At 35.5% G+C, this 25,349-nt stretch overlaps 1 protein-coding gene across 1 annotated transcript in view; it reads right to left on the reverse strand.

Annotated features, from left to right (window-relative positions):
* LOC108727586 (signal-induced proliferation-associated 1-like protein 1) overlaps positions 1-22,978 on the reverse strand; it is a 72,719-nt gene extending 49,741 nt beyond the window's left edge. Inside the window, exon 1 of the mRNA XM_018455755.1 lies at positions 22,168-22,978. The gene's annotated coding sequence lies outside the window, so the exon portion shown is untranslated. The remainder of the gene's footprint in view (positions 1-22,167) is intronic.
* Between the last annotated feature and the right edge of the window lie 2,371 nt (positions 22,979-25,349).

Below are 25,349 nucleotides of genomic sequence, written 5' to 3' on the forward strand. Positions count from 1 at the left end.
CCTCGTGGTATTAAGCGAGCACATGCGGTCGCGATACTCGGCGAGGCTTTCACTGCTGCTATATATGCATATGAAGCCAGCGGTATTATACATGGTGTCCTAGAAGGCAAGTCCTTAAGTTCTGGAGAGGTGCCTTTTACAACTTTGATTTGAATAGAAAATATTACGTGTGCGCGAAGTTATAATGGTTTTGTATAAGAAATTTCTGCTCGTTATCTACCGTTCGAAATCGCCTGAATAACACGTCTTTAAAGTTCGACCGATTTCTCCGAGGACATATCTCGTAGACACTGAGAGTTCGCTTGAGTCGCGGTCAATCCTCAATAGCAATACTGCATGATGCAATTGTGCAACTGCATGTGATAGACAGGATGACACGAGGATCTACTCAGGTAAATCAGCTGATATCCCATGTATTTGAAAGTGTACACACTTGTAAGCACACGTGTCACGTGTAATGGACCGTTATTAACGTATTTATCCCTGCTCGAACGAAGCAGTCTTAAGAATTTGCGTGTCGCCGGAGAAATCGCGGAGAATTTCTCCGGTTTGAACACAAGGAAAAATCTCAGATTTATATCATTGACGAACGAGCGATTTTCTACATTCTAAAAAATATGGGTGCGGTTTTAACCATGTGATGTTTATATAATTCTCACCGTATTGATATAAACATTAACATAGATTTAACCAGACACTGAAAAAAACATTATTCTCAGTACATATTTTTTTAAGTAGTACTAACTAAACATTTACTTACACACTGAAGGAAAAGATTGGCTGCTGCAGCAAATTAGATAGTAAAATATGGCATAGCATTTTTAATTTGCTGCAACAGCCAATTTTTGGTTGCGTTAGCCAATCGAAATTCTATACTGACATTGCGAATAGACTAACAACTAAAAATTGACTGTTGCAGCTAATTAAAAATGCTATGCCATATTTTACCATCTAATTTGCTACAGCAATCAATCTTTTCTTTCAGTGCAGTAAATAAATATTTATTCAATAAAAGAAATGATAATTAAATGAAATTAATAATTTTTGTACAAAATAAATATATATTTATTTACTTAGAACTATTTAAACAAATATTTATTAAAATTTAGTATTTTTTTCAATGTAGGTGTGGATTAACATCATGGTATCAAATTCATAATAAATTCACATCATATTGTGACGCTTTCACATGTTTATATCAACATCAACCCGATGAGGATTATATTTAACACACATGATGTTAAATCCACACCCATATTTTTTATAGTGTACCTACATTTAAAAATCTGATCGCGGATTTTTCACTTGGATATCTCTCACATCTGAGCTGTGATTCTGTTTTGATAGCGCGATTATTTCGCGTCGACCTCTTCATTATTACAATCGATAGGAAGATATCGGATTTCATCATCGGCTTTCTCGCATGAATTAACGCGCCGTCGGTTCTTAAAGAGAGGTATGAATGAACGTGTTTCGCGGTATCACCGATCGAGGCTGCGTTAGCCCTTATCTAACCCTTTTATCTCTCGCGATTAGCGCCGAGCGACCGTGACGCGTTGTTTGTACTGTCAGTACGTTTCGTACCCCACAATGGCCGATCATTATCTCATACGGAGTTACTCGCAGGAAGCGCTCGGCAAGAAAAGCGACCGAAAAGAAATCCCGTATCATCCAGCGAACCTGAAAGGACTCCCCTATGAGAATCTACCGACTCTTTCTATTGTTTAAAGCCAGCTATAACGATGATGATGCGAAACGTTAACCGATAAAAAAGATATGCGTCACTGGTTAGCTTTCACCATGCGTCACGGAATAAATTGCAGGTAATGACGTCATTTTGTCTTTGATTTGACAGAGAAGTGCACCTAAGAAACGATCTATGCATCGCGTTGCTTATTGCAGGCAACTATTATTATCAACTATAATTATCGTCATTATTATCGAATAATTATACAGTAATTATACAGTATATTTTCAGAAACATATTTTTCACATTATTATCCAACATTAAATCAAATAATTTTGTAAAGAAAAATTTAATTATGATTGGGAATTAAAAGACAAGATCGATGCAAGTTGCATATTCTTTTTTTTACATTCAAAATTAATTCTGAATATATAAAAATAGTTACGATACATTCAATAGACAATACACGTAAAATTGGAACTGTAAATCACAGATGGAATTATTTCAAGTTAATTTTGCGCGCAAAATAATATGTATTAAGTAGTGATGAAATTTAGCGGTTACCAAAGTCTCCATATATTTATGTTAGTAAAACGTGGAATGTTGGGATCGCTGAAGGGAAAGTTCAATTCGCGAGATCATACGTTGCGCTCTACTCTCGCAACTGTGCATGCGAATGCATCTACAACTCTAAGAAGCTTGGTATCGTAATGAAGGACCTGTGCCGCGTGCACCTGCGTGGTAATTATCTGTATGGTCCTCACGATCACTATAGCGATTTGAAAGCCAGCTGAAGACCATTGAAGGCCGGCGAAGGAGACGAAGCACCTGGAGGCTTCTATACTCTCTACGAGCGATTTAAGGGATTAGTCCGCCCCTCGTAGACAGTGATTTCAACCCTCTGCGTGATCTGCCCGATGCAGAAAAGATTTTCGCGGAAATTGCTAGTCGATCGCCGTTCATAAACATGCACGTGATTTTAGCATAAGCGATTACCCATTACTGTGAAATTCGTGTGATTGAACATGCGCAATCACATGCTTATTGTACCCCTTTAATATAAAATATATCGTATCGTATTCACGTTTTATTATTACATTCTATGGCTACGTTTACACCGTGCGCTTAGTCCGCGAGATATACGATAGATGTCTTTGTTTAACCTATAGGATAAACAAGGACATCTATTGTATAGGCCGCGGTCTAAATGCACGGTGTAAACGTAGCCTATAATTATTTTAACGTACAGTACAGTATATTCAATGCCTAGAAAGGACTATGCCCAGTTTGGACCCTGGCTGAACAGCATTGAGACCTATAGCTAGGATTGTAGAACATCAAAAAAGGATTAAAAAGTTCCATGCATAACTTTGTAAAATGAATCCCTTGAGTGCTACAGCTGTTCAAAGTTCGCTATCATGACCATGTATTGTGTACCATGTAGGACTGGTTTTATTCGATTTCTCGAATCATCTATTCTCTAAATCTGAATCAGTGGATAATCACTGATCTCAGTGCCAAGTATACTACTGATAATCAGTGAATTAAATGTGAGATTCCTAACCTAGCTAATCTTTATTATGTGATCTAACTAATCTTGATTTAGTTATTAAATTCAATGAATATGGTATTGGAAGATTGAAATTAACGTGCAAATATCAGTATTTTAGTCAAATAATGCTCAAATATTCTTTCTTTTTTAGTTGAACTTCACTGATTATCAGTGCCAAGTATGCCACTGGATAATTAGTGACTATCCACTGATTCAGATTTAAAGAGTAGTATCTGGAATATGCCCAATCTTAACGAAGACAACTAAAACTTTTTTTGGATCCCAAATGAATAGTTATAAATAATATATATTGATCGATTAAGAGGGAAGAGAGACACTCGAAGTATGAAATAAAAAGATTTTAATTGCCTAATTGAAATGTAGCCAATATATTCTAGGAGCACTCAGGAAACCTCTCCTATAAAGTCAGGCTTATGGAATTTTTGATTCTCTTTTGATATCTTAAAATTTTAGGCATGTCTCAAAGTTGTTCATCCGGGGCCCAAATTCCCCTATAAAACTGAGCCTTTAGGGAGAAGAAATTGAACTACATTGTATTCATCAAAATAAAAAAAAGTATGTTTTAAAACCACAGAATGACATTCATTGTTCAAAGTATCAATATAATGTAATATACTGTCTCGATCTTAAGCACGACATCGAGTTTCGCAAGTAGCGATGAAGCACGTAATGTATTCGAGGAACCGCAACGATTACTTGTTGAATTCTCGCGCGCAAGTCGTCCAAATACGACAGCGGCAGCTGAGCGGAGCACCGAAAAACACATGCGCATAATGGAACTCGGTTCGAGTGCACGCAGATGCAGGGCGAAAGGAATGTAGTCGAACTGTAACAAAGGCAAGAACGCATTGGTCGGAGTCACTCGTACAAATAATACGAGCATAACGCACGCATTTTTTTTGTTCGCTTTGTAAGTTTAAACGCGTTCGTGTTTACTACCTTTGGTATCCCAACAAAAATAAATTTCAGCTCTGATAAGAATAAATGATTACAATAAATAAATATAATCTTGCATATATATATAAAAGGACTTAATAATAAAGGATTGAAAAAAATGATTTATAGAAAATGAGATCGTATTATATAATTATTATATTATTATTATTATTATTATGTTCGGTAATACTTACTATAAACATTTAAAAAAGTAAAAAATTATTTCTGGTTATATTAACTGAACATTTAAATTTTAATTGAAATTATTTTACTGAACATTTGACAATTATATATATTGCCAGATTCTTTTTTTCAATATAAATAGCTATGTTGCGCGTATTAAATAGTATACTTGATGAAGTATGCTTGCAAGTTCGTTTCTGATCATTCATGTAAGCCAGTTGGACAACGCATGACCCACGAACGCACAGTAAGCAACGCACTGAAATAGAAAGGCCAGTGGAGACCGCGGAACTGCGTGACCCAGAAAATCCAAGCGAGACGCGTTATATAGGAAACGAGAGGATCGGTCAGCGATCGTACGACTTCGCAGCCATTGCCGCCACGAGTGTGATTCGGGGATTACGATTGTCGCGATGTAATCACAGCAAGTTGCATTTTAGAACTTGACTTACTCGAGCCATAGATATAAAATCATGCAATATTTAGATAACAATTATAGTTTTATAGGATCGGGAAAAAATCCAATTTTTCCGCGAATTTTTTCGATTTTTTTCCCTAAGGATAGAAAAATTCATTTTGGAAAAATTCACGCGTGCTCACAAAACCTACCACTTTGCTTCTCGGTTCTTTCCGTAAAGAAAATAATTGCGTATAGGGTACACAGCGGGATAAGTTAACAGAAATTTTGAAATTGTATAAAAGATTGAAGTCGCATAATGTATTCAATATTAATCGCATTAATGTAAGAATTAAAAATATAGAGTCCAAACATCATGTTTATATGATAATAGTAGGTCTAGAAAATAATTTGAATTTAAACTGAATTCGTAACAAAATATTTGAAAAAAAAAAACTACAAAGAGACACTTAGGAGTTCATTAGATCGAAGTGTGACAAACTAGAATTAAAAATCTGTCTACTTATAAGCTTTGTCGTGTATTAAAGGAAGGTTACATTAGGTTTTACTATAAAATAGAAGGATAACTAAAAAATTTTAATAAAAATAATGCTACATAATTTCATAGATCGCATTAATTTTATAAAGGAATTTAGAAATTACTTATTATGTCTTTTACATAGCGAAAACAGCAATTTTTCCAAAAAAAAAACCAATTTTTCAGAAAAAAAACCGAAATATTTCCGGTTTTTTCCAACAATTTGAAAAAATGTGGCTTTTTTTTATAATAACTATAATAACAATTACAATAATTCAAACAGAAAGAGAAAGAACTAAAAGAAATTTTAAAAAATCACTAAGCGTTCATTGATCAGTTTTCTCTACTGAGCGCAGTCAATGTCTTTTTTTTTTCTAAACGCTTTCTAAACGTTTCGATAAAAGCAGCTCTGATGAATACTGATAAGTTCATCCAATACAATTAGTTAGAGAAGCATCGATCAATTCGTGGATGTCACGTGAATGTTTGAACTGTTATCGTTCGCATGAAATATTATTCAGGCCATCGTGTCGACCTCGCCGACGGTGACGATGGAAAAGTGGTTTTCCAAGTTCTGCAAACAACGCCCATCGTGCTAGTTAGCGGCATTTACAAATGCGACCGCGAGTTGAAGAGAATCATTTTGCAATTCCTTTGTGAAACGAGGACGCGCCTAGATGGGCACACTTTGCGAGCTGGAAACAAGCAGTTTCCAAGAAAATGTGGGAAATATGATAATGTTAAAATGATGTTTGCATCGACTTGGGTTACTTTTATACGCATTGTCTGTCGCGAATTTATACGAACAATCAGCGAACATAAAAAATTCTTTAATATATGATATCAATCAAGTATGGTTCGATCCTTATATAATAAATTCTTATGTAATAAAAAAAAAAGAAAGAGTAGCAAATGACCGTGCTTGTATGTTCATATTTCTTTTTAAATGCCCACATGTCCGAGCTATAGACAGACCTATACGATTTTAATATCCTCGAAAAGATGTGAAAGTTCACGCGAATTATAACTCGATTAGGCGTCTTCCAAACTAAATTAAAAATTAAGGCTAAAAATTAAGGACATAGAGAAATGAGTTTTTTTTTTACTGCGGATAGTTTTTTTACTCTTCAACCGGATTCTTTTAAATTCAATACCGATTGAGATAAAAACAAGAGAACTCGCGCATCTCCGATCTTTCTTCTCGCGTCCTCTCGTAGATGGGTTAGGCTCGTGTGCCCCGAGTGATTCTCCGGACTAACGGCATCTCGGATCCCCTCTTGCCCGCCCCCGCCCTTACCGCTCCCGTAATCCCCGTCCTCTCCGAGCACGATGATCCAACGCCGACATCCGCGAGACTTCGTCGTCGAATACCCCTTTGACGATACGCAAATGACGCAAAGGCTGCACCAGTTGATTATCAGCGCGATCATGCTTCTATCGCGAGTCGTTCAATTTACCGTAAAGTAATCGCTACCAATACGACTTCTAATTACTGCATGATTATGAGAATATTACGATGAGATTATCGGCAAATGACATTGATAGACATTCTAATAACGTCGATACCTAATAACTGAATCCAATAATTGAGTCCTAATTAAAGCGAATGCCGACATATGATTGGCAGTGTATATAATAGTGTTGTTTCTATGCTATTTTCTTAAATATTTTTTTTAATATTGTAATGTAATTGCTCGATTAGTGCTTGTAAAAGATTAAATTTTTAAACTTTTATATACTTCTAAACACACGCCAATAAGGATACCGCTATCGATGAAGAGATACACACGTATTATGGGTACCGGATGGAATGTATATGCAACATACATACGTAAATACGCACATATATCTGCAATAGGACCTGTTCACAATTGCGAGTATTCTGCACATCCAGGACGTGCCGCCCAACGCATGACGTTATCGGTAATAGGAATCAAAGTGGCCGCCGATCTTTCACGTCAGGTTCTGCTACTACGATAGATGCAAAAAGAGGAAAACAGCGCTGAATAGATGAATGCGCGCTGCCGCTAGTCGGACGGGAAGAGGCGACGAAGCGTTAAAATGATGAGAAAGCAGTAACCGACCGACAATGATTCTGGTATGACGTATATGAATGATCCAATTATCCAGCCATCTTGGATATCAGCTGGTACATACCGTGCATCTATAGTTCGCGTTCTGAAATAAACATCGCTTTAAGTTTCAAGATCAAGCTAAGTAATAGAGAAACAATTGATTATATATAAGAGTAAATAAAACTTCATTTAAATGTAAAATGATAAACGTATATCGAGTTGTGTATCTATATACTGATCACGCGTGTTCTTCGGATTGCATTCCATCAATGTAGATTAATTTTAATCTCTGCTCAATTAATTACTCTTCATCTTTTTCTAATTCTTAGAACCAGGAAAAGATGAGCAGTAAGTTGAACTGAAATTAAAGTAAATCTACATTGGAAACGGAAAACGAGCATAAAAGCCGACAATTCATATAGATTAGTGATTTGATTCGTGTTCCGAGTAAAAGCTTCAATCACACTACGGGTTGCCGGTTACGATTATATTAATTATAGAGAATTATATGAATTATATAGATTCCCGGTTGGCGATTTTATTTTAGCCAATCCTGTTGCATCCGTGCTCGCTGCATGATTGGCGGCTAAAATGGAATTATCAATCGGCAACCGTAACGAGTGACCTGTAGTGTGATTACGGCTTAAGGGCGTCAGGGCGTCCGAACGCGAGGGAGAATAAAGTTATGTGAACGCGGGAATAATCCGCGCAGGATCGTCGGGCGCACGCACGCGGCCACGTGCGTGCCCGGCTCGATGCGAATCTGCGAGGGATCGGGCGAACGAACGCGCAGCGAGGGGTCTCGTGTGCCAGGTGACGTTGTCGTTGCCGTTCATGATTTGACTCGCGCGCATTACGGTGGCGGATGCTTTACAGTTAGCCGCACGCTGTGTCGTAACAGTATATTCGTCGATTCTTGCCCGCGAATACGAGTCACCGCGTCGAGATGCGGCCGAATTGATGTAACGATCCGTAGATACAACCTATACACACAGAAAAATATCCTTCTATTGAGCAGAAAAGTGATTATGTATACTCAATTTATTTTCTTCCTTTTAAGTAACGGTTATCTTTAACAAAGAATATCTTCTTGAATAATCTTATAATATAGTTATTTTAGAAAACTCATTATTGTTTGCACTCAAGAATTTATATTTTTTTTAAGAATATTATAAAATTGATTGATTGAAGAAGTTTTTTTATATAATAAGCAAATCAAATTTGTTTTAATAATCCTAATTGAAGTATTAACTCTCTCTTACTAGGATTCAGAATTTTAAATAAATTTCATGCTTGTGATGAATTTGTAATAGAGAGAGAGAGAGAGAGAGAGAGATTTGCGGATACATAAACTTTCGAAATATTTGAATAAGTAATTATTACTTGAATATAGTATGTGTTTTTCTGTGTGTATAATTTTACGTTTAGCTTATCATGATAAGCGAGAAATAAACTCTAGAAACGTTTTAACGTGTCTTGGACTGATTCAAGATGTTAAAAAATCATTGAACGGTTCTTTGTAGGTTACCTGAAAAGAGAATTCTAACAAAAAAGATAATAACTTGACACTTTTAATGAAAAACAGCTGAATGTTATTATGATAAGATAGTTTTTAATCTTTGGCTTTTAAATACAGATGTAATGCCATGGAAACATGAGTTTATAGAATTGATCTTGCATGTTATTAATTGCATATGTACAGGCTACCTAATACATATTGTGATTTATATCTTATCTTCGACTGAAAATGGAGAAGAGGTCTGTCGTCTGTTTTTCGATCGTTTGACTGACTCGCAACTGGAGCGTGAATGGAAACATAATTATAATATGAATCGAGGTTTAAACTATAAAACATTATACAGTTAACTCCGCACGCTGCGTTGTAACAGTAAATTTACACTTCTTCCTTACGGAGAAGATACATGCATCGTAAATATAGTTGATCGGTCATCGCGTCAAGAAGTATAATCATTCAATCGACACGATCGAAAAGAACGTGAGAACATTTTCCATGTTTTTCGTGAGTTGTTTTTGCCTACGTTCTTTGATAAGACTTTGAATGTATAAGAACTCATTACATAATAAAATCATTTTATATCACTTCTCTTTACATAATTTTTAAATGATTCTATATACGAATAAAAATAATATTTCTTATTTTATTAAAAGTTGTTATAAATTATACTACACATTTAATTGTATAATTTAATTTTATTAAAAATTACACTTTAAATGTGTGTGTTGTACATCTTAAAATATTTTGTTCTGACCTAGCTTCAAATAGTCATCCAATAATAATACCAATCGATGACATCTAATATGAATCAATGACGTAAATTTATTTTTATCCTAGCTATTGGTTATGTTCGCAGCGTATATATATAACAGACCTTTACAAATTATTCATATCTTCTCAAATAATCGTCATTCATTAATTTGAATTTTAGTATTTTTATTCATAAAAACTTACGTGACTTTTCGAAGTAATATCCTGATAGTCCGACGAAAAATAAAATTACAAATCTATCGATAGACAGGTAAATAAAATAAAGAGCATTGCGACGAGGAGATTTACAAGTCGTGGTATTATCAATGCCATTGTTAGAATAACACGATGAAACACATGACAAATTCGTTTAATATCAGTCCCCTATAATAATTAATCGTAATGAATGCTTGCGACGTTAACTGCGTTCCGATGCCGTATTGTAACACTCGGTCAGCATTATTGCGCAGAACGCGGAGCAGGGGTTCAATGCCTTTTCTCATTCTCCCCTTATATCTAACATTCCGTCGCACGAATTAAAATATGCACCCCGCAGCGTTTTTCACGCAGCCGGGCGGCGCGATACACGGTGTTGTTACGTTTCTACGAAGGGGGTGGTCAGGCGCATATTGCGTCTTTTGTTGCAGCCCACGCCATTCACGGCCATTCGTTCACGCCGTAAACAATGCAGCCGCTATGTGAAAGAATGCGGGATCTCATCCAGCGAACGTCCCCGAAGAAAAGGGAGACATCCGCTCTTCATGGAACGATCCCTCAGAAATCTCCATCGCGTGCATTCCTAGGGGATTCCACGACCTTTTATTGAATTTTTCAAAGAAAGCCGGCATCACCATCATTGATACGATCATGGTAGAGAGAAGCTTTCGTCGTGATTTCGAGTTACGAAGGTTAAAAAAAACAAGATCTATGCTACGAAGAATATTGTCGATAATGATACGAAAATTTGATTAGACTAAATTAATTTTTGCAGTTGTTTACGAATAAAATATTTATCTCGAAATTCCAATACTTTTTCGAAATGAAATTACAAATGAAATTCTTATTATTCTCAAATGCATAATATAATTATTATATGAAAAATATCATGTATGTTAAAAATTATAATAAAGTTGTATAAAGTGCAATTTAAATTCGACGTTCATGTTACTACATTCCCTACAAAAAATATTAATATCAGGCTATCATGAAACGCGAGCGACATTCGCGAGCTCATTAAGTTGCGATGAGAAGTGGAGAGCTCGAATGAGAGAGCCTTGCGAACAACGGCCTCTCATGAATTACCAGGAGGCCAATCGGCGCTTCCGGCCCTAATTAATTGCGATTGGACGGTTTTAAAGAACTTGTATCCCGTCCCGCCGGTCCGGAACGCACGATGGCTCCTAATAATTCAGACAGCGATGAGAGGGGAGGTTTTATCGACGCAGGAAACGATCCAGTCGCTCTCGTTGCTATTAGCGATGGTGACGACTATGAGGATAGACACAATAGGAAATTTCCTTCCCCCGAGATTAAGGGTTCTCAGAAAGTAAAAATCTGCATCGAGTCGATCAAATAAACGTTATATCGTTATCGATGCATAATTCATCGCCGAAGCGAACGGTGTTACTGTGCCAAACGAGTTAAATGCGTTAACGGCGTAATTGTAAAAGCGATACGTCGAGCAAAGGTGTACCATGGCAATTAGAGCGTTGTGAAATCGTAGCAACGCGATGCAGCGCGAACGACATGAAGGAAACCCGATTAAACCGTTATAACTGCTCCGATTTAAATCTACATATAATAATTGCAATAGTAGGGCAAAGTGGGAGGACTGCAAACATCTAAGGAAAACATTAAATAAAGTCGGCGATTATTTATCAATAAAAACTGTAGTTTTAAACAAAAAATAAAATCTTTGCCATTCGAAATTACACGCCGCCAGGGCAATGCTGAGTCGGTTTTATTTTTGGTTTAAAAAATTATAGTTTATATTAAAATAATATATGAATATTAATTATAGTAATAATTATATAATAATATAATAATAGTTTATATTATAATTATATTATCGTTATAATTATCATATATTGCTAATATATGAATATTAATTATTGTTTAAAGCTAATATCCTTTGAATAAAGATTTGTGTATTTGATAAATAATTTGGTCAGTTTGATTTAAATTACTTTTCCCTTAATATTCGCAATTTCCCTCCATTCTCCTCTATATCGTAGTTTTCTTGACTATAAAAGAAAATATAATTTTAAATATATAATTTTTTTCTACTTTTATATTTGAAAATATCCTTTCTGTAATAACGAAGCAGTCTTCAATTGTGCACAAAATCTCAATTTTATCGTCAATAGAATTCTGGTAAAATGTCGGGTAAAAAATCTCGTTGAATGAACCACTCTATTGAATCATGATAAATTACTGTAATTCACCGTAAATGCTTCGAGCTAAATTCTCATACGCGTACAAAGGTCAATTCTATCAACGAAGGTGGCTTCGGGCCACCTAACACAATCGTCCTCCGAAATTTTTTATTTTCCCGCGATTTTCTCGATCTCGTTAAAGTCCTTCGAAAATCGTTAAAAACCGATAAAAAAAAGAGAGAGTTCGGTCCCTTTCGGTCCCTTCAATTTTCTTTGAATACTTGAGAAGATTCTTCTGCCTTTCGTCTATCACTTGAGCCAGTGACAAGCGGATTTTTTTTAATGCGCCGGCCAAATGTAGTTCTTCATCGCAGAAAGAAAGGGGGTCGAGAGGACTCGCATACAGCGAATTCATCTCAAGACAACGACCTTTCCATAGCCCTTTTCCCGTGCTCGAGACTTGTGCGCAGGGGGGCTCTCATCTATGAACTTGTGGAGAGGAAACGATGTCCCAGCACTGTGGCGACTCGGCTCGACTTGACTCGACTCCACCTCGCTCGCCAACGTTTATCAAGTCGAGAAGTCAATGCACTCCCCCACGTAGTGCGGTTGTGTGCGGCCGAAAGCCCGTATCATACTTACACGGGACATGCCCCACTTTTACCGTATTGTACAATGATGACAGATTCCTTGGTCGATTCGCCATGAAAGAATATTCGATAATAGATATACGTGAAAATCTTTATTGAAAAACAAAATATCTTTTTCTTTTACAACAAACAAAAATATAAACAGTTCTTGAATTAAAAAAAAAAAGAATCTTGAGACAAATAGTTTTATAGAAACGGATTAAATTGGAAAAAATTTTATTTTGAATAATTTCAGAAGGACTTTAATAAAATCTTTGTGTAGGGGAACGAATTACATTCAATTCAAAACTTTCAATTTACAAAAGAAATTAAATATCTTATTAAATATTAGTAGAAAAAAATTTATTTCAATTCTTAATAACGAATACTGCCTTGTCAATCACAATGCATCTATTATCAAACATACTTTTTTATAATATCGCACGAATCTTGTACGAATTTTAAAATATAAAGAATATGATCAAAGAATTTTTTTCTTCTCAGTACAAAAATTTCTATTGAAAAAAAAATATTGTGTGCGTCCGAGGTATCTTATTTAAAGTCTTCCATTTTTAAAGATATGATACGCGTGAAACCGGCTTAAGAAACCGCCGCTGAACATTGGATAACTCTCGTCCAAGTATATGTTCCCGATGTGTTGCCACGGGATGCACCGTAAGATACGCATTAATTGGAGAATCGGTCGGAATTTACGCGTGGCCGCGCGCGTTGTGCGTGCCTCATGCGTGTCGCTGCAAGGCGATCTCGTGACTCGCCCAGTTGTACTGTAGAGAGAAAGATCGCAAGCCGAGAAGAGTATGTGTTCTCTATCTATTCGATACTAAATCGATATGTTTGCGAGATTTGCGGCGATCACGGAACATGCCGATTAGGATTGATCAGACTGCCTTCGATCATAGAAGTATAAATGTCTGTTAGCTATAAATCGATCCTTTATTATGATAATAATTTATTGTTCTTGTCTAATAGATTACTACATAATATAAAATTTTATTATATAAACAGATTATAGATACATTGAAAATGATAGTGGTATAAAATAAATAATCTGTTTTGCGTTAAAAATCCGAATTCAGATCCACCCAGGACATATCAAATTTTATTTGATCATCTCCTCTCGGAAGGTAAACCACTGAGAGTATAAAAAATTATATATACTACCATTTATAATAAATCAACTCTATCAAACTGTTTATTATTATTTGATGTCTGATCCAACCAAAAATGGGATATGTATAAATCATCACCTCAGAGTGCATGATAAATGGCAGTTCACATTTCTATAAACATGAAAGTATAAATTTTGTCGCTACATTGGATCTGTATACAAGCAGGGCGTCGAAATCGATTAGACACGCAGCTGCTCTGAAAAATTTCACACGAAATACACTTTTCGGCATTCTAGGAAGAAATAAGCGCGTCTCCGAAACCTGATCGTGCCTGCACGTCGTTGCCAAGCAAAGGAAACGATCAGACTTCGAATTCTGATGAAGTGACGATGCATCGTGCACTGCATAAAAAGCGCATCTATACTGATCAGGAAATGCAGCTACAAGCTGAGCCTTTTAATAGATTTGATGCAACGTACTGCGCATTTACTAAGCTTCTTAATTTGTTGCAAAAATTCAAAATTTACAGACTAACACGCTATTTGCGATATATAAACCGAGAAATTGAAGCTTACGAAAAAATGGAGCTTAGAAAAAAATATGTCTCCAAAAATAATTTTGCACAGACTTTAGGATTTCGGAATACTCTGTGTATATATTTTTATAATGTTTTGACTGTATATATTTTTTTGTATTGACAGTGTCATTCTGATTTCTACTGCACTAAGAAAAATGTCTAGTTGAAAATGGACAAACTAAAAGATTCTGATTGTATTTAGATTAATTACAGTTATCTCAACTATAGAATTCTAGATTTAGCCAAAAAGTTCATTCATTTTCAATTAGAATTCCAATTAATCCAACCAAACATTTTTTTCAGTGTGATAAATTCTCACAGAGGCTCTTTTTTAATACTATATATCGATACATAACTGTATACGAATAAGTGCTGACACGTTTCCGAGATTCCGTTACAATTTAGCATCTTCGGATTGCGCAGGATGCGCATTTCTGCTATGCGAGAGTCATCCGCGCAACGACCGGAAGTAGGCGTAATAACGAACTCCCATCGACCATTACACATTGGGAATACAATAACTTGTGTGCGTGGGACACAAAGGCCGTTCTCTCTCGGGAACGACAACACGCACGAATTCCGAGAGAGCTTCTTCCGAACGGGAGAAGGATACAGACCTTTTTTTGAGTGATTTCAAGCAGCGCATACCAGATCATTTGAGAGCAACTGCTCGTTAAAAGTTGGCGAAATGCGCGCGTTTTCGTCAGGATAATAATTATGTGCTTGTTTCACAATTGTGATAAGTTCGATTTCAAATATGTTATATTATATAATATAAAAAGAATAAAAATATGGAATATGGATATATTCTTTTATATTCTTTTTTTTATTTTTTAATGATATATTTCTCTATATTTTCTTATTGTCATATTATTATAAATTTATGTATATTTATTATGTATATTTTGTTAAAATTTATATTTTTTTTTCCTCTCAATTTTCGCAACACAAACAAGTATCGTCCAGTAAATCATGGTTATTCCTCTCCCAAATTTCGACTTGGCAATTTAAATATCAAAAATCAAGTAACGATAATTTATGAGACTTTTTCATTGAGTTTGAAACATTTGGAAAGGAAGTAACCGCACATTTTCCATATTTTGCGTGACACGTGAGTATCGTGGGAGCTAATGGATACTATCTTAAAAGTACCTACCGCAAAAGTACCATATGTTTCGCACATGTTCGTACAGTGTAATTGCAAAAACCGTCACTGTACTGACAAGCGCACGTGAAAAGCACAAAATTCCTTCATAAGACCTATCTTTTAGCTAGTCTTTCTACGAGCAACTGTAGGGGAGACCGGGTCTCGTTGGTACTAGAGGTAAGTTGGCACTGCGTTCCGTTTATGTATTTATGGCAGAAGAAACAATGGGAAAGTTACTGCGAAATATCTCTTTTATAACACAGGTACTTCTCCCTAAGTTTCACTTAAATTAAACAAGTATTACAATAGAAAAAGAAAAAAACTAATTCAAGAGCAGGCAAGTAAATTTTTGATTATTTCATAATTTCATATTAATGTCCTTCGAATTGAGGAAACAAATCTAAGTGATGTATTATTAGTTAAAAGAAAAGTGTCTGTCAATATACAACACGTTATTTTGAGTAAAACAATAGTGATTTATTACAATAAAATGGTCAAAATCAGACGTCTGTAGGGATGGGGTACATTGGCTCATATCATAAGGAAAGGTTAGGTGACTTATTGTACCGCACGTGTGAACATTCATTTACAATTTAACTTTGACAAAACACTTTATATTTAATATTTCTGTATTAAAATAAGGTAGAATTAAAATAATTTATATTTGTTTTTCAGTAATAACATTTTGTTGTTTGACGATTACAAAATAACTTTGAAAAATACAATTTTTACTAAGAAGTACATATCTATTCTCTAATTTTTATTTCTACTACTTTTCTGTTACGTTTTTGTTAATTTAATACAGAATTTATCACAAAGGTAATTTATACTGTGATATGTACCAATTTATCCCACATATTGGGGCAAGTTAACTACAATGCAGCATGTTCGTATTTCATTTATTGCAAAGAAAGTAAACAGTGTATAGAACTATTATTAGTGTGAAAATGTAGAGAAAGGTTCTCTCTATCACACTGATGTATTTTAATCATAATAGTTAATTGTTTAAAAAATCTAATACCAAAATTGTGAAAACTGTGCCAACGAGATCCGGTCTCCCTTATATATTTTAGCTCAGATATTATACATAACTCTAAGGTAACTTTGAAGTAATAATTTACAGTTTCTCAAAAAGACGCGAGATCAAAGGCGCGATATTTCTCTTTCGGTTCCGTCCAATTTATGTGGAAAATCGGAGATCGGTGTTCGGAATATCGCGGAAGAGATCACGTTCGTTGACACGTCGAGATCGCGTCACGACGCCCTCATTAAAGCGCGATCCCGTGAATAAATTCACAAAGAACATACGATCATCGAGGGCTACGATCGGACCTCTCAATGCGTATATCGTCGACCCACGCTGCCCGTATAAGGATTGCCCACACGATATCTATCGTCCAAGGTATCGATGAGCAATTACGGATTGAGAGGAGCTGACCTTGGTCCAGCAGGAAAATCGTGTGAGAACCGGCTGTACGATCGTTGATCAATTGAGCCGCGTCCTTCTCGATAGATTGATTTTCCATACGTGCGCGGAATTTAATATAATATTAATTTAATTAACTTCAAAAGCGTCATTACGATAAAAGTATGTTAACATTTTACGTTTATTTTACTCTTCGGGAAATGATTCCGGCAGGAATGAAAAATTCATTAAAAAGCAACTGTAATTCGCCTACGAATAGTCCAACTTGGAAACTCACCGCAACGAGATCACCTAGAAATTTTTTTCCCACGAACAACGTGACAATGTGAAATTGAGGTCATTCGCTACGTTGCGTAGGAATAACGACGAATAAGATCAGTGAGGTTAATCAGATCGGAAAGAAAACGATAAGGTCACCCATTCCGACGTTAACCCGCGACATTCACAAACGAACGACAAGATTACAGCTGATTCCTGAATTATCATACATTCATATGGGTATCGTTTTTTCGATCTGGAAAATAATTAATCGTATGCGAAGAGTCAAAATGTCCCCAAGAATTACCTTAAGCAGTATGGCAACCAACTCCCTTCGTAATTAAATGTATGTTAATCGACAGTTGCCGCCCTGAAAGAATGAGCGTATTCTATACTAAGATTTAAGAAAATGTACTAGAAAAATATGTAAAAAAATATAAAAATATACTTTAATTAAAATATTCGTACGTACTTAATTGATAATTTCTCATGTTTCTCGTATTATAAAAAAAACTAAGCATATTTTGTGGTAAAACAATTTTAACGACTCTTCTTTATTAAATAAACTTTATTTTTTTAAACTGCTTTACTTATATTTTATGTACAGCATTAATTGGTAAGTATTTTATTTGAGTAATAAATAAACAAATTAAGTAGTAAATTCTACTCTTAAATATAATAGAGAAGTATTCAAAAACTTAATTTTTTATATATTTATAGAACAAACTCATTTTTTCAATTCTTTGTTCTCAATAATATTTTCAGCATTTTTAATTCATATTCATTATTTACATCACACGTGCGATAGATTTTCAATGTAGAAATTATTTTTATAGTTTTTCTAACTTTTATTCTATAACTTCTATAAAAGTTATTGCCATTTTCACACATTCTCGAATTATTTAAACAGAAATTGTTTTTACTTTTTATCGGAACGTTCGGAAATCGTTCGGAATAAAGATCGTTTGAAACGTAGTCCATTTGAAACGGCTCAACAAAAAAGTTCCTAAATCGTGGAGAAAGTATCATTCGCGGACGATGGCGCGACGTTGAAAAATTCATGTGTGAGGGATCTTAATGAGACGACGAGATGCGAATGGCAGAGGATCGTTTACGATCGTCCATGATCTCGCCGTTACGCGATTGAGCAATGACAGAGGTTTTTGACCACGCAACAGCGTCCCACGTGCATCAATGCGTCATGAGACGCTTAAGTCCCCGATGATGATCCGCTAACAATGATGTGGGCGACATAAAGGCGATATCGATACGTTGGAATGAAAATAATCGGCGTTACATCCTGAATAGAAATAGAAATAACAAAACGCGTATATATACAATAGATGTTTAAAGAGAATTTTGGAACTTTTCTTTTTCAATTAATTCGGGAATTGTCATCTGATTTTTTTTTACATAAACAATCACCTGATGTATTTTTATACTCCAATTAAAATCCTAATGTTCTTAAATACTAATAAATTGGGAAACAATCAATGATATACAATGTTGTTAATAATAATTATTAACTTTAATAATTATTATTAACAACATTGTATATCATTGATTGTTTCCCAATTTATTAGTATTTGAGAACATTATAAATATAGATTTAATCAATTTTCCCTCAATTTTCTGAGAATACTAAAACAAATATTAAATAGAAAAAACGTGTAACTTATTATGAGAACATCTTTAAAAACAAAATTTTTATTTTCATACAATTATAATACATATTTAAAAGGTTCATATAAGAATAGTTATTAAAGAAAAAAAATTATTAAATGATATTCATATAAAACAATACTTTATAATTTGTTTTTTTTCGTCGTTGAGTACAAAATATTCCAGGTGATTATTCCTGGATTAACAATATCATTAATTTTTCCGGTTTAAAGATATTTAATTTAAGAGCGATTGTAATGATAAAGTTGTGATACAGGTTTATCGTAGAGCGTTCGAACGAGAGGCATGAGATGTTATCACGGTCCGAGTACATGATACCGCATTCTAATGTCGTATAATTATATGTTTCACATAATAACATATTTCCTATATCTCGTGTGAATTCTTTCTAATTAGTTTTTGAATAAAATATATACTAAAAAATCTGATCTTTAAGTAAACAGCTATTCCCCTCCTCTCGTTTTAATTTAATTTAATTTAATTTAATCTAATTTAATTTAATCCACACTGCGCCTCATATAAAATTGGTACAATTAATGCCAGACGTACTTAGAATTTTATCTTCACGTGCAATGGCTTTTTGCGCGCAGGCGGGAAATTTCTTTTAACACAGAACGCCGAAACGGTGCGCGATTAGAAAATTAACGCGTGGCGTTACGTTCGTTATGTGGCGGAGTTGCGTGAAAAGCAGCACGCGATGATCCTATGGCCGAGCACGTAATTCCACGCTATAATCGTACGTGAGGAAACTCTCCACCTTCCTGATTATCAATTGCAGAGATTAATTACACGGGAGTGGCAGAGCGAAAGAGGGACATATCTCTGTCGTCGTCATACGCCGACCTTGTCGATTACGTCTCGCACCGTTAACGATCGCGAATCATGTTGCGCGCGAGGACCGCATGCTTGTTTCGCTCGTTTTAATTATGCCCGTACGACCCAATTACGTCGCACCGCGCGCTTAATTGCAGCTACTCTACTTCCGACCAATATCGACCTGGATCTCGATCTCGTATTTTCTGTGGTTTTCTCTTCGCCCAACCGGTCCTTTTTTTCAATATCAAGTTTAAATAAATTCTGTTGTTTATATTCATAGAAGTAATAAATATAAACTGTGCATTCTTTTATCTTAGTATTTGTGATTCGTTAGAAAGAATTTGATCATATCAGCATTTCTCTTCAACTTGATATTTTATATATATATATATATATATATAGAGAGAGAGAGAGGGAGAGATGATTCAAGCTATTTCACTCTTAATTAATAGCGACAATTTCATAGGAATGCGCATTTATTCTTATTATCTAATTTGAACAAACTCTATTGTTTACATTTGCAGCAGTTAAATGACGCGTGTCTCACGTTCTTCGCGATTTTTTGCCAAGGGATAAAACCCTGAAGATATTTTTCAGATTATTTTACACGACGATTACTTGGAGAATTCACCTTTGTAATTTCAATACTTTGTTTCTCTCCTTCTCTCTCTCTCTCTCTCTCTCTTTCTCATGATGGTATTTTCTAATTGTGGTTTTTACGAAGAAACTATCATTTAGCCTCTTTGCCGCGTAAAGGATATAATTAAGTACATGCATTAAACATAATCGGCGTCAGAAATGGTTGGAACACTTTGTTCAAGGTTTATTTTCCTAGAGAAGGTAACAATAATATTTAAAAATTAAAAGTTTTGATATAACGCTTCCGGTTTCGTTGGTGAATTAACGTGATTTAGTGCGGCTAACGCGATTATCGTTATCAATTTAAACAATACTTTTATCAGTGCTATCTCTTATCGGCGTGGTGTTTCAGCCGATATTTCAACGTGGATCGCATTAGACACGTAATATGGAGAGAAAGACCGTCACTGGTAGTGTTATGCCCGCTTCAATATAATTTAATTTCAATCTTGGTTCAACTAACTCTTGTTCTAAAAATTGTAAAAGATGAAGAACCGAGATAAAAATTAATTTATATTGATGGAAACAAGCATTAGTTTCTTCCTTTCGAAAAATAAATATCTGTATTCGGAACGTGCTAATAACGACATTAGCGTGCATTTAGCGTACAGTATATACGTTGCACATATTATAAGATGTTAGACATAAAAGCGCGTATTTATCGATAAAAGAGCGTTATGAATACGGATCCTTGTTTTGAAAATAATATATACACTAAAAGGAAAATGTACTTAATTTTAATAAATATTTGTTTGAATATAGTAATTCCAGTTGAATATTCACTAAATGTATAATCATATATACAGGGTGTTTCCAAATTAAATGGCAAAACTTCGGGAGCGTGTAGAGGAGTAAAAAACTAAGAAAAAAAGTCCTATAGACATATGCTCCTTTTTGCTTTGTTTCGCAGGAAATCACGAAAAAAGAAAAAAATATATTTAATTTATTATTTTAATTATTTTATTTATAAACTTTTTAATGAAGATTTTGTTCGAAATGTGCACCTCTTGCAGCAATACAAGCATTGCATCTGTCAAACACGGCTCTTGTAGCAGCCAGGCCTTTAAAGCATTACCGTTGCAGAAACCGTATACAAAAACCATATCAGCATATTCACTATTAGAATACGTACGCGGCATATTGCAAAAGACAAAATTCATCTACTATTAAAGGCTTTCAAAGAGCGACTGACAAATTCATAACAGAAAGTGGAAAATGTAATCAAATATGTCGGTGCTAGATATGGCAAGAAATATAAACATTTTTTTTCGATTTCTCTGAAACGGAGCAAAAACGAGCATATGTCTATAGGACTTTTTTTCTTAGTTTTTTACTCCTCTACACGCTCCCGAAGTTTTGCGATTTAATTTGGAAACACCCTGTATATTTCATACAAGAATCATTAATTCGATTCAGCTATTATTTTTTATTTAGCAAACATTTATTTTCTGTAAATAAATGTTATATTAGATACACCGTTAAATATCAAATTAAAGAGCAATGGTAACCCAATTTCTTGAATTAAATATTTTGTTATTTTTCCACGTGTATTAAAATAAATCAATCCATTTCTGTTATCTCATTTTCAAAGTAAATATCGTCCACATTAACGTATTAAGTAAATAATAAACTAAATTTGAGTAAAATTCAACTCCATTGTTTCAGTCAAATTAACAATACACAATAGGAGCAGTGGCGATCTACAGAAATTATTTAATTCAAATTCGAAGGTATAATTGTTATAATTCGGAGGTAAATTGGGTATAATTTGACTACTCTATTCAAATAATTATTCATTAAAATTTCGTGTATTTTTCTCTTCTAGAACTTACGTTTTCAGGCTCGGACGAACGCCTCTGCCGCGGCACACAGAAGAGCGGCACGCCGCTTTCCCGCTTCCTCTCCAATATAGCGGCTTCCGGTTTCTCTCTGGAGCACCAAAACGCAACCTCGACGCGCTCCGCCGACCGCGTGACTCCCACTGTCTTCTGCCTTATTTCACCACGTTCTTTCCTTCTCTCTCGCACAAATCACCAACAATGAGCGCGCACCCAGCGATCACTCGCGGCTTCGACCACTTTTCTCTATTTCCACGCTCGATTCACCGCGCGCGCGTCACGAGCCACCTTTCTCTCTCGTTCGTTCAATCGTCTCAATCGATCGTTTCGATTCACGGCCACTCTCTAGTCGCGAACATAAACAAACGCGGCTGTTACGACATACGCAAGTGAACGTATACGTACGCGGGATATTTACTTGGAAAGAAGCACGCGGACAGCAATCTCTTTTCTTACCGCACCGACTTCAGGACTCGTGATTCGATCTCACTCACGTCGCGGTCGCATCCCATCCCGGCGCGGCGGATTTCTTTGTTTATCGCCGCCGCTGGTCCCCGGTGTGCTCCGGGTGTCGCACCGATCTGAAGTCAGCCGCGCATTCGAGTCAAATCGAACGTAATCGACGCTCACCCTTGCTTTTTCTTTCGCTCTTTCTCCCCCCTTCTCTTCAAACGCTGAATTTCCCGTAATGTTGACTGTCGCACGTTGAGATGCGGCTGATGTCGATCACTAGAAACGATCGCGACAGAAAGATCTCGCGTCTCACGCGAGCGACGACATTCAACAATACCGACAAGTTGCGCTCCGCGGGATGACTGCGCTCGCTAAGCTCGCTTCCGCCGGACCGGTCGTCGCTGTTCCGCCGCGCGTCCCCCACCCTTCGTGCCTTTCCCCTCCACTGTGTCCACCCCCACCATGTCGCGTGTCCGCGTCATGGTGCTCGGGGTGCTCCGTTGCTCGAGCGCTCCGAATCTTCTTAGAATATGAGAATGCGAGCGATGGTTAATACAATAAGTCTGTTGTCGCGATTTCTTTCTACACGTTTTCGATGTGACATGTAAAAAAAGAAGGAAAAGATGTAAGAAAGGAAAAGAATTTGACCGCGTAACGAATCTGATGTGAAATATCCGCGTCTACGATCGTGCGGGATTTACTTGATGAATTTGTCGCGCGCGTTTATGATGCAATAATCATAATGTGATTATTATTGGCTGCGTTCAGCAGAGAAAACTAATCAGTTAGCGCTTAGTGATTCTTTAATATGATTGGTTCTTGCCTTCAGTTCTTCACTGGATCTAAGTGTACACTGAAAAAAAAGATTGACTGCTGCAACAAATTAGATAGTAAAATATGGCATAGTATTTTTAATTGGCTGCAGCAGCCAATTTTTTTATTGCGTTAGTCTATCCGCAATGTCAATATATTATAGGATTTCAATAGGCTAACACAACCAAAAATTGGCTGCTACAACCAATTATAATAAAAATGCTATGCCATATTTAACCATCTAATTTGCTGCAGCAGCCAATCTTTTTTTTCAGTGTAGGAGCCAATTATATTGAAGAATCACTAAGCGCTAACTGATTAGTTTTCTCTGCTGAACGCAGCCACTGTATGCGCATAATACAACCATCGTTTGACTTTTCTAATATATGTACCTTTTTCCTTTATAAAAATCTTATACTTCGAAAGCAAGATCGTCCATCGATGCGTTGGCAAGGGAACCCAATACACGAGAATGGATTAAAATGGATTGAAATTTTTTCTATCCAAATGCGTATTTTAAATAGCGAATACTATTTTTGGATTTATTTGGATTCAATTGGATTCAATTAGATTCAATTGGATGCAATTGGATCGAAAAACTGTATTTCCTATTCAAAATTTTGAATTGAACAGTATTCACAATGCACAGAAAAAGCTGATATGATTTTTAGATTGAAAGGCATAGAGATATGCTCCATGCAATTCCTATAAATGAATAAAAATGCATTCAGGATTGAAAAGCATTCATTTTAATATTCGTAAATCCATATTTCTGAAAATCTGAATCCATTTCAATCTATTCTCATTTGCTGGGAAGGATCAAAAGTAGAATTTTTTCTCTTTACAAAGAAAAGAAAAAAAGGTAAATATTATCTACAAAGTTTCAGAAGTAATCGACTTTTATTCAATGTATAAACGGTATAAATACAGTTTGGATTAATGCAAAAACTCGAGTGCAATGTTATTGTCTGCTTCATTATCAAGGTGATAATGAAAATGCATTAATTCGAACTGTATTTATATCATCTTATGTATGGTATATCGGATAAAAGTCAAATGGTTTTGAACATTATTTAGTAATACATAATTTTTTCTCCGTTTCCTGAGATCATCTTTTATTAGCGATTAATCAATACGATGACTTAAATATTTTTATATTTATTACTTATTTTTGAAAAAAAACTAAGAAGCATCTGAATCTAGGGTTTGAGGTTTTTAATGTAAGCACGAAGGATCATCTTTTGTAACAAACCATGCTTCACAAAAGCGCGTTCGCACTTCTGGGTCTCCCTTTATAAGTGCAAAATGCAACATAATTATTTCAAACTGTAATCGCATTCGTAGCTTGTTAACTTGTTATTTCTGACTAATCGCGGTTTTCACGCAATCAAAATGAGATTCCGGAATTCTTGATCCGGTTCCTGGCAAGCGTGACTCAACGAAACGCTTGCCCATCAAGATCAGGTGCGCGCGGGAAGTTATTAAAAGCGAATTAGAGGGCAAAAAATCGACTGGCAACGATCGAAATCAATTTTCCCGATGCACACGCACTCGAAACTTACATGCAACGCTAAATGGATACGCGTTATCGAGAGCGGCGGATGTTAGAAGGAGAATTTCTATGGCGATTACGCTCGTCGAGAAGAAAAATCAGTCATCGGTGCGAGACTAGCGATTATACGGCGCAGTATAACTTATTAGACAGTAGATTTATGACCGGTACACTTAAGTTGTATTTTCGCTACATACACTCGTAATTGCGATTCTGTTAAGTCAGCAGCTTGTTATTAGAACAGTGTATACATTAAAAAAAGAGATTGGCTGCTGCAGCAAATTAGATGGTAAAATATGGCATAGCATTTTTAATTGGTTGTATCAGTCAATTTTTGGTTGTGTTAGCCTATCGAAAT

Source organism: Mycetomoellerius zeteki, unplaced genomic scaffold (assembly GCF_001594055.1).
Source record: "Mycetomoellerius zeteki isolate Tzet28-1 unplaced genomic scaffold, Tzet1.0 scaffold51, whole genome shotgun sequence".
NCBI classification, from domain to species: domain Eukaryota; kingdom Metazoa; phylum Arthropoda; class Insecta; order Hymenoptera; family Formicidae; genus Mycetomoellerius; species Mycetomoellerius zeteki.